The sequence below is a fragment of the Oryx dammah genome, unplaced genomic scaffold, assembly GCF_014754425.2.
Source record: "Oryx dammah isolate SB20612 unplaced genomic scaffold, SCBI_Odam_1.1 HiC_scaffold_16, whole genome shotgun sequence".
NCBI classification, from domain to species: domain Eukaryota; kingdom Metazoa; phylum Chordata; class Mammalia; order Artiodactyla; family Bovidae; genus Oryx; species Oryx dammah.
In genome coordinates, this window is record NW_024070200.1 from 59,043,342 (window position 1) to 59,054,120 (window position 10,779).

The following is a 10,779-nucleotide window of genomic DNA, read 5'->3' on the forward strand; positions in this document are numbered from 1 at the left end:
CTGTGTCTTAGAAATTTCAAATGAGATATGGTGTCTCTGGTAGACATATTAGTCTGGAAATGGAGCAAAGCCTTGGAATCACAGGAGTTGGGATTTGATAACCCCTCAATCATAACGGTGGTCATGGGTCACATCTGTAAAAATGAAGCCTTACCTGGCAAGTTGGGCGAAAATCCCCACATGTTTGCTTCACTCGGTTCTCATTAATGCCTGCGTTTAATACGGGCCTCTCACATCATCTCTGTTTGTCACCTCCCTCAGTTCCAGATCACTCTTGCCTTTAATTCTGGGCTTAATGACTGCACAGTCCCAGAGGATCAAGTGTTATCATCCTAGAGTTAAAGCTAGGCAGGAAGGTAAGTGCTATATCATTAATTTCATAAATATGCAATAGTAAAATTAAGTATTACCCAGTGCTGTCAGCGTTCAGCAAATTCCTTCATGTATGCTAGAATGTATTAACTGACCATGTGCCTGGGATATTAGATATTCACACTTTGTAAGAAGATTTTCCAAAAGTGATTTTGCCCCCTTTGTTTAAGGGTTGTATGGATTGTCAAGATAGGGAACGAGAAAGGGGGATTTTGTCTCACATCTTAGTGCCCAGACCAGTATGTCACTGCTTACCACTGTCAGTGGAAATGTTCTTAGTGGACTCAGAATCCTTATGACACATTGATTCTTACATTAATACTGATGAGGGCTGAGGTATAAACCAGGAACTATTTATTAGTGTCTTAATGCAGATAATATAACCAAAATCTTCTCAATATGTGAGCAATGTTTTAGGAGCTTTAGACCTACTTGCCTTATTTGGATAATCCTATTTTTATCTCTTTGGGGAATCTGCATATTTCCACTGACCGATGTTGATGACATCTCCAGTCTCACTTACGTCTCTTCCAGTGAAAAGACGGAAAGCCGTAGCTGGACCTAAGAGGAGAGAGGTGCTGAAGCAAACAAAGATAGAAAGTACCAGACAAACAGAGGAAACATTGCTAGTAGAAAGGCTTTTAAACCGGGGCTGGGGACAACCTAGAGGGGTGGGGTAGGGGGGAGGTTCAAGAGGGAGGGGACATGTGTATACTTATGGCTGATTCACGTTGATGTATGGCGGAAAGCAACACAGTATTGTAAAGCAACTATCTTTCAATTTAAAATACATCTTTTAAAAAGGATTTTTAAAAAAATGTCTTTGTTTTACCCCTCCTCCTATCAGTGCTTCCACTTGATTCTACCTGTTCATCCCCCCAACAAAAACCAGAAAGAAAAAATTTTTTGAAGATTGAGTGAGAATAACACCCTCAGATGACACCAGAAGTGGCACGTGAAATTTACCAGAAATAGCATATGAAGTTTACTTTTTACCTGCTTTCAGAACCCCAGAATTAGTGATTAGTCTTAACAGAGTTCTGTGAACAGATGCTGTCCAGAGTCTTGCTCCTGGGCTGGGCTTTCTCCTCCTCGCCACAGTTCCTGTTGGCTCTGGCTGATTCTTTGCTGCGGCCTGTTTCTCTGCACTGCAGGAACTTCCTCTCTGACTTCTCACCCACTCCCACCGCTGTGCTGAGATTACCAAGAATGCTGCTGCTGCTGCTTGGCTGCTTCAATCATGCCCAACACTGTGCGACCCCATGGACTGTAGCCCACCAGGCTCCTCTGTCCATGGGAGTCTCCAGGCAAGAGTACTGCAGAGGGTTGCCATGCCCTCCTCCAGGGGATCTTCCTGACCCAGGGATGGGACGCAGGTCTCCTGCATGGCAGGCAGATTCTTTACCACTGAACCATCAGGGAAGCCCTAACCAAGAACGCCTACCCCATGCTGCCAAATGGGGAAATTGAGGAGGCAAAAATATCATGGCCCTGTGTTGAGAACCTCTGTCTCAGGATACTTAGCTTTTTTTACCCTGCTGGGCATTTTTCCATCTCTTCTCTTCTCCATCCTTCTCTCCCCTAACACCCTGTCTAGCTTTCTCCTTTTCATCTTTCAGGTCTCAGCTTTCAAGACAGCTCCTCTAGGAAGTTATTCTTGCCTTGGAAGGCTTTCCGTGCCTTCTCTGTGTCACAGACCTCGCAGGCATCAAGCAGTCTTTCTGGCCTCCCACCCAACCTCCATGGGAGTGCTAGTCTCTTTACAGGAATGGAGTCTGGCTCTCAGGCACTTCTGCCCCTACCAGGTACCTAACATAGGAGAAAAAGTGCCCACAGGAGAGATGCTGAGCGAGCAAAAGTGGAGAGCTGAGTTACAGGTGTGTTTTGCGTATTTGAAGCCCTGTTTTGACCTGGGCAAATGTCAAAGCAGTCTTCCCTTTCTTAGTAAATCCTGAGCCTGTTTCAGAGCTAGTTTCTAAAATTCTCTGCACAGCCACACAGTGAAGAATGCCATTTTGAAGGTGACGGGCTGCTTTATTTGGCTGCTATCCTCCCAAAGAACTCATTTAGGGATTGAGGTTGATAAAAATGTCAGCTCTGCTGGAGCTTTGCATTTCAGTATATGGCATATTCCCCTGGTTCCCAAGCCTTGGGGAAAATGCCCCCCTAGGGCAGGAGGAAAGCGCCTGGGGCCAGTGTTTCCCGCCCTCTCCTCCAGGCAGCCTGCTTGTAGAGAAAGAGGACTTGGCAGGCATCGAGGCCTTTTCCGTGGGTGTGCGCCGGGGCTTTTTCACCACAATGGCAGGCTCACACCTTGTGTCTGGCTCCTCTACTGCTTCATTAAGACTTTTCTGTGCTGTTCCCTCTCATTCTTCTTGGGAAGCTGGCCATTTCAAAAGGAGCGAGATGACTCTAATTTTGTGCTTTCAAAAAGCACACAGGCAAAATGTGGATCCGTATGGATGCACGGACCCAACATACCAGCTGCGTTGACTCTCAAACACAGCAGAGAATGGTGTGTAAACAGAAGGCGCTTGCCCCTTCCAGCCCAGGAGCCTCTCCCTGTCTTTGGCCTTGAAACATCTCAGCAGAAAATGTAGCTTTAAGAAAGGCACACCAGGGGACAGAAATTTAAGGCAAACCAGGCATAACGCGGTGACAAAAAGGTTTTTCCTCTTGCTTTGATGTCTACCCCTACCTTGCCTGCTTACCAAAAAAAAAGTCAAATAGCATAACTTCCCACAACGAATAAAGGCTGAGACAAAGTGCTCTCAACACTGTCCTAAGTTGGCATGGTCCTCCAGTATCTGTGCCTCTATCCCCCTTCATTTGTCAAAAATACAATGAAACTTAAGCTAATGAACGGCTTCCAAATTGCAGGCAATCTACAAGTACCCTTATATTAAATGACAAAATTAAGTAACTGAGTACCAAAAAACTACATCCACTCTTGAGACATGTGACAAGTTTGTGAACTAGTATGTTTCCCTTCATGACATTTATTGAACATATACTGTGTTAATGCACAGTCAACAAGTCACTGAGCTGAGCGCATTATATGCATTGGAAGGCATGATGCTGAAGCTGAGGCTCAAGTACTTTGGCCACCTGGTGTGAAGGGCGACTCATTGGTAAAGAAATTGATCCTGGGAAAGATTGAAGGCAGAAGAGAAGGATGTGGCATAGGACGAGATGATTAGATCACGTCACTGACTCAGTGGACATGAATTTGAGCAAACTCCGAGACAGAGTGAAGGACACAGGAACTTGGCATGCGGCAGTCCATGGGGCTGCAAAGAGTCGAACATGATTTAGTGACTGAAAAACAGTAGCAACAAAGAGCATCACAAACAGCATCTCATGTCATTACCACAACCAGTTGTGCTTATTGTCCATCACAGGAATAGCAGAATAAAAGAATGTACAAATTGCAGAAACCCGGCATGTGAAGTTAAACTTGGCTGCTCCGTTATTTTTATTTTTAATTAAACTTTTAATTTTGAGATAATTATAGATTCACCTGTAGTTGTAATAAATAGAACCTAGAGACTTGTGATCTTATGTACCCTTTACCTAACCATCCCCACCAATGGCAACATCTTACAAAATTTGAGTATAGTATCACAATCAGAAAAGTGATATTGATCCATGGATTAGAAAGAGCAAGATGTTTTCCAGAGTGGCTTTACAAGTTTACAGTTCTACTAGCAGTGTGTGAATGATCTTGTTACTCTGTATCTTCATCAACCTTTGGTGTTTATCATTATTTTTAATTTTATCCATTCAGTTAGGTTTGTAGTGACATCTCATTGTGGTTTTAATCTGTCTTTCCCCAGAGGCTAATGTTGTTGAACATCTTCCCATGTTGTTCAACCCTCTTTGGTACATAGCTCTCAATTTTCGAAATTTCTCCAACTCCCTCCAATAATGGATTTTGAAGTAGATATCCATGTATGTGAATCAAGATGTAAGGGGTTTCTTGTTATTTGCACTCAGAAGAAGATGAGTAAGTTGCAGTCAAAAGAAATTCATGGGAGCCAACACCAACCACATGGTCTCTTCTGATTTTTTGCCATGCATAAAAGCTATATTGTAGGCAGTGCGAAGAATTACTATCTCTCTATCTATCTAATCTCAAGAACATTTATGATGCTATTAATAGTAAAGAGAAAGCTCCTGGAGTATTTAGATTTTTGTTTTGTTTCAATGTCAATAAAAATCTTCTTCTCGATGTTTGTTATCATATACTGATCCATGGTCCAACTTCAAGATTTGTTTCTTAGTGTCTTTCTGTAGGGGGGCAGATTACTGTGGAGTAACTCTGCTCTTTCACTGCGTCTGGGTGGTCAGAGAGGTGAGAACTATAGTCAATAGATCCCAGCAAATAGTGTGTCCTCTAGAGAAATTATCCATCACTTTCCTTTATATCAAAACAGTCCTATGTTTCTGGTGCTTTGCACAATCCTCTAATTACCACCTTGAGAGCAAAGTCAATGACCTTTCTGGTGAGATCATGAGATAAAAATACTCTGGCATAAGGCAAGCCGCAGTGTGACTCGCAGTTGGCTAGTTAACATCTCTGTGTCCACTTTTCTCCATGGCACTTCAGCGTGTAGCTGTGAGGATTAAATGGGATGATTATGTAGTGTGTCAGGCACAAGTTCTGCTCATGGTAATGACCCCCTCCCTGCCCCCTAGCCCCGCATTTCAATGACATTTCCATTTCTAACTTTTCTTGCCTCTTGCTTCAAGTTCTATGTGCTGGGAACCCTGACTTTCCACTAACAATGGTATCATTTACACTAATTTGGTATAACCAGTCCCTACTGAATTTACTCAAGCCTGAGTTAATAGGTCTCCTGGACTTCTCTACTTTTGCATTCCAGTCCCCTATAATGAAAAGGATATCTTTTGGGGGTGTTTGTTCTAGAAGATCTTGTAGGTGTTCATAGAATTATTCAACTTCGGCTTCTTCAGCATTACTGGTTGGGGCATAGACTTGGATTACTGTGATACTGAATGGTTTGCCTAGGAAATGAACAGAGATAATTCTGTCGTTTTTGAAATTGCACCCAAGTGCTATATTTTGAATTCTTTTCTTGACTATGATGGCTACTCCATTTCTTCTAAGGGATTCCTGCCCGCAGTAGTAGATATAATGGACATCTGAGTTAAATTCACCCATTCCAGTCCATTTTAGTTCACTGATTCCTAGAATGTCGATGTTCACTCTTGCCATCTCCTGTTTGACCACTTCCAATTTGCCTTCATTCATGGACCTAACAAGGACCTAACCAGCTTCCTATGCAATATTGCTCTTTACAGCATCAGACTTTACTTCCATCACCAGTCACATCCACAACTGGGCATTGTTTTCACTTTGGCTTCATTCTTTCTGGTGTTATTTCTCCACTCTTCTCCAGTAGCGTATTGGGCACCTACTGACCTGGGAAGTTCATTTTTCAGTGTCATATCTTCTTGCCTTTTCATATCATTCATGGGATTCTCAAGGCAAGAACACAGAAGTGGTTTGCCTTTGCCTTCTCCAGTGGACCACGTTTTGTCAGTGGTCTGGAAAAGAAACAGGAAAAAGAAATCTGGGAAAAAATAAGTGGAAAAGGTCAGTTTTCATTCCAACCCCCAAGAAAGGCAATGGCAAAGAAGGTTCAAACTACCACACAATTGTACTCATCTCACATGCAAGCAAAGTAATGCTCAAAATTCTCCAAACCAGGCTTCAACAGTATGTGAACCGTGAACTTCCAGACGTTCAAGCTGGATTTAGAAAAGATGGAGGAACCAGAGATCAAATTGCCAACATCTGTTGAATCATAAAAGAAAGCAAGAGAGTTCCAGAAAAACATCTACTTCTGCTTTATTGACTATGCCAAAGTCTTTGACTGTGTGGATCACAACAAACTGGAAAATTCTTCAAGAGATAGGAATACCAGATCACCTTACCTGCCTCCTAAGAAATCTGTATGCAGGTCAAGAAGCAACAGTTAGAACCAGACATGGAACAACAGACTGGTTCCAAATCAGGAAAAGAGTACTTCAAGGCTGTATATTGTCACCCTACTTATTTAACTTACATGCAGAGCACATCATGCAAAACACCAGGCTGGATGAAGCACAAGCTGAAATCAGGATTGCAGGAAGAAATATCAACAACATCAGATATGCAGATGGCACCACCCTTATGGCAGAAAACAAAGAATTAAAGAGTCTGTTGATGAAAGAGTAGAGTGAAAAAGTTAGCTTAAAACTCAACATTCAGAAAATTAAGATCATGGCATCTGATCCCATCACTTCATGGCAAATAGATGGGGAAACAATGGAAACTGGGACAGACCTTTTTTGGGGGGTGGCGGGGAGGAGTCCAAAATCACTGCAGCTGGTGACTGCAGCCATGAAATTAAAAGACACTTGCTCCTTAGAAGAAAAGTTATGACCAACCTAGATAGCATATTAAAAAGCAGATACATTACTTTGCCAACAAACATCCATCTAGTCAAAGCTACGGTTTTTCCAGTAGTCATGTATGGATGTGAGATGTTTTGATTTGTTTTCATGGCTATCTACTCTTGAATATGTACAGCGGCAAAAATCTCATTTCAACAGGAAATCCAAATTCATTTTTGTTGTTGTTTGTGCATGAGCTCAATTGTGTCTGACTCTTTGTGACCCCACGGACTGTAACCCGCCCCCGCCCCCGGCTCCTCTGTCCATGGGATTTCCCAGGCAGGAATATTGGACTGGGTTGCCATTTTCTTCTCCAGGGGATCTTCCTGAGCAGGGATCAAATTCACATATCTTACATCTCTTGCATTAGCAGGCAGGTTCTTTACCACTGGCACTGCTTGGGAAGCTTAGTTTCATTTTGGATAGCTCTAACTGCCATAATATTTTACTTTGTTGTGTTTCTTTTAAATATTATGTGACCTCGGTGCTTTCCTTTTGAACTGTGTAAAAACATCTTCTACACAATTATGTTTAAAGATCCAAATTTTGGTACCGCATGATCCCTAAGCCCCTTTTCTTAGTAAACAATTCTTTTTCCATTTCCATTGGCTTGTCATAATGGCAGATGTTTGCAGACCTGTCCTTTTGTTGTTGTTGTTGTTATCAGTTTGTTTATGTTCTGCTTAATTGATATTCCTATTAAAATATGCTACTGGGAACTGACCACCATTCACCTGAAGTGAATGGATCATAACCTTCACGTTTCTGGATACTGTACTTCTATTAATGCATCCTAAAACAGCATCCAACTTTTACACATTCATGGAAGAGGTTTGTCTCAGTTATAACTGCCATGTGGCCACTTGAAACACTCTCCTGTCATGATCTGTCTGCCTCCAGACCCAGAGCCTATTTGCTGACTCTCAGTTTATTTGTCTACTTCTCCAGGATGATAGAAAAGCCTTCTACTCCTGCCAGGTTTGGGGCCCTGGAGATGCCATTCTGATTCCTGCTGTCAAGAGCTCATAGTATTTTGTGAGTTAGGAGGGAGGGGTGATGAGCGGCCTGCAACGTGAAGCTGATAATTAGCCAGCCGGAGAGATAGACAGCGATAGAGCGTGGACCAGACGCAGGGGTAGACTAGGAGAGACACGTGAAGGACTATGACAGAAGGAGGCGTAGGGTGGCTTCCTGGAGGGGAGATCTGACAAGGGATTTAGATAGTATTGCCTAATATCATAATATTGTACTTGCTTAATCCTGCAGAGGCTGGCCCTTGTCTATTTGGATCCCACTTCTTTTACCTTTCCCCCTTAATGGCAGGGATCACACGTACTCTGAGAGGAGTAAAGAGCCAGCCATGGCTAACTATAGCCAACACTGAAACTCTATGCCATCCTGGTATCTAATTTAACTCTTGGTGCTCCATCTTTCTGTCTGGCTTTTCTGTAACCGTTGACCAGTGTTGGTCCTTCATCTTCAAGAAGATAAAGAAAAATATTGTTTTTGTTTGGATATCCTCAGGCACCCAAGAGATGCTCAGAAAGTGTCTAGAGAATGAGTGAACAAATGGCTGGATGAAGAACACATGTGCTAACTTGCAGGCATCGAGGGAGTCTTATAGCTCTCAATTTTCATGTCTCAATATTATCCTTAGGGAGCTACTGGGTTAAGTAATAACTGTGACTCTTCATGAAATCAACTCACAATGGATTATACACCTAAATGTAAAGTGCAAAACTATAAAACTAGAAGATAACAGGAAAAAACCTAGATGACTTAAGGTACAGCAGTAAATTTTTAGATATAACACGAGAAGGCACAATCCATGAAAGAAATATTTCATACACTGGACCTCATTACAAGTAAAAACTTCTGCTCTAGGAAAGACAGTGTCAAGAGATTGAGAAGATGAGCCACAGACTGGGAGAAAATATCTGTAAAAGACAAATCTAATTAAGGACTATTACTTAAAATATACAAAGCTTTCTTAAAACGCGAGTGTAAGAAACAAGTTGAGCGAAAGTAGATTGTTGACTCTTAATGACTGTTGCTGTTTGTTGTTCAGTCACTTACTTGTCTCCAACTCTTTCCAACCCCATGGACTGCAGGGCACCAGGCTTCCCAGTCCTTCACTGTCTTCCGGAGTTTGCAAAACTCATGTCCATTATTGGATGATGCCATCCAACCATCTCATCCTCTGTCGTCCCCTTCTCCTCCTGTCTTCAAACTTTCCCAGCATCAGGGTCTTTTCCAATAAGTCGGTTCTTCACATCAGGTGGCCAAAGTATTGGAGCTTCAGCTTCAGCGTCAGTCCAACCAAAGAAGATACACAGATAGCAAATAAGTATATGAAGAAAAATCTCTGTGTCATGTCAGCAGGGAAATTAGAACTAAAGCAACAATGAGATGCCACTACATACCTATTAGAATGGCCGAAGTTTGGAACACTGACAGCACCAAATGCCGGTAAGAATGTGAAACAATAGGATCTCTCATTCGTCACTGGTGGGAATGCAAAATAGTACAGCCACTTTGGAAGATAGTTTGGCAGTTTCTTATAACAGTCGACATGCTCTTACCATGTATCCCAGCAAACACACTCCTTGGTATTTACCCAGAGGAGTTGAACACTTCTTCATTTTACACAAAAACCTGCACACAGATGTTTATAGTGGCTTTATCCATACTTGCCAAAGCCTGGAAGCAACCAAGATGTCATTCAGCAGATGAATGGATAAATAAACTGCAGCACATCTAGACAATTAAGTGTTATCCCATGTTAAAAACAAATGTACCATTAAGCCAAGGAACGATGTGGAGGAACTCTAAATGCATATTACTTGCAAGAAATCAATCTGAAAGACTGTGTACTATATAATTCCAACTACATGGAAAAGGAAAAACTATGGAGACAAAAAGATCATGCCAAGGATTAGACGTGAAGGAGGAATTAAGTCAGCATAGCAGAGAAAATTCCAAGGGCAGTGAAAATACTCTATGTGATACTATAATGGTGGATACATTTGTCCAAACCCGTAGAATGTACAACACCAAGAGTGAGCCCTGATACGAACTGTGAACTTTGGGTGATTATGATATATCAGTGTAAGTCCATCAGTTGTAACAAATGTACCTCTCTTCTGGAGGATATTGGTAATGGGGTGGCTATGCATGTATGGGGGCAGAGGGCATATGGGAAATAGCTATACCTTTCCTTCAATTTTGTTGTGAACCTAAAACTTCTCTTAAAAAGTCTTTAAAAAATAATAGTAATAACTGTGGGCTCCTAGAGTTTGGAAACCACTGCTGAATTTAAATTTCATTCAGAGACCTAAAAGTTTGTGTTGCTCACATGCTATTAGACAATAAACCAATACTTAATATCTGTTTGTCTCAGGGGTTGGTCAGTTCCAAAATAACAAAAAAATTGGTTTGGCAGTGGGGTTGGGAAGTCGGGTGGAGGTAGCATGATGATGAAGCTGGCAATGCCCTGGCTCCTGCGAGGGTCGAATGAGGAGATACTTAAGTGAGATATCTGGTGGCTCAGACAGTAAAGGACCTGCCTGCAAAGTGGGAGACCTGGGTTTGACCCCTGGGTTGGGAAGATCCCTTGGAGAAGGGCATGGCAGCCCACTCCAGTATTCTGGCCTGGAGAATCCCATGGACAGAGGAGCCTGGTGGGCTACAGTCCTTGGGGTCACAAAGAGTCAGACACGACTGAGCAACTTTCACTTCACTTCTGGTCAAACGGTAGAAAAATTTTAGGAAGAATAGTGTATAGATATGCAAATTCCTTTTACTGGATTTGTGTTTTTAATATTCATTTATTTATTTGACTCAAATAAATCTTCCCTCTTCGCTGTGGCATGCACAGTCCTTCGTCTTAGCTGTGGCATGTGGGATCTTGTAGCTGAGGCGTGTGGGATCTTGTAGCTGCGGCGT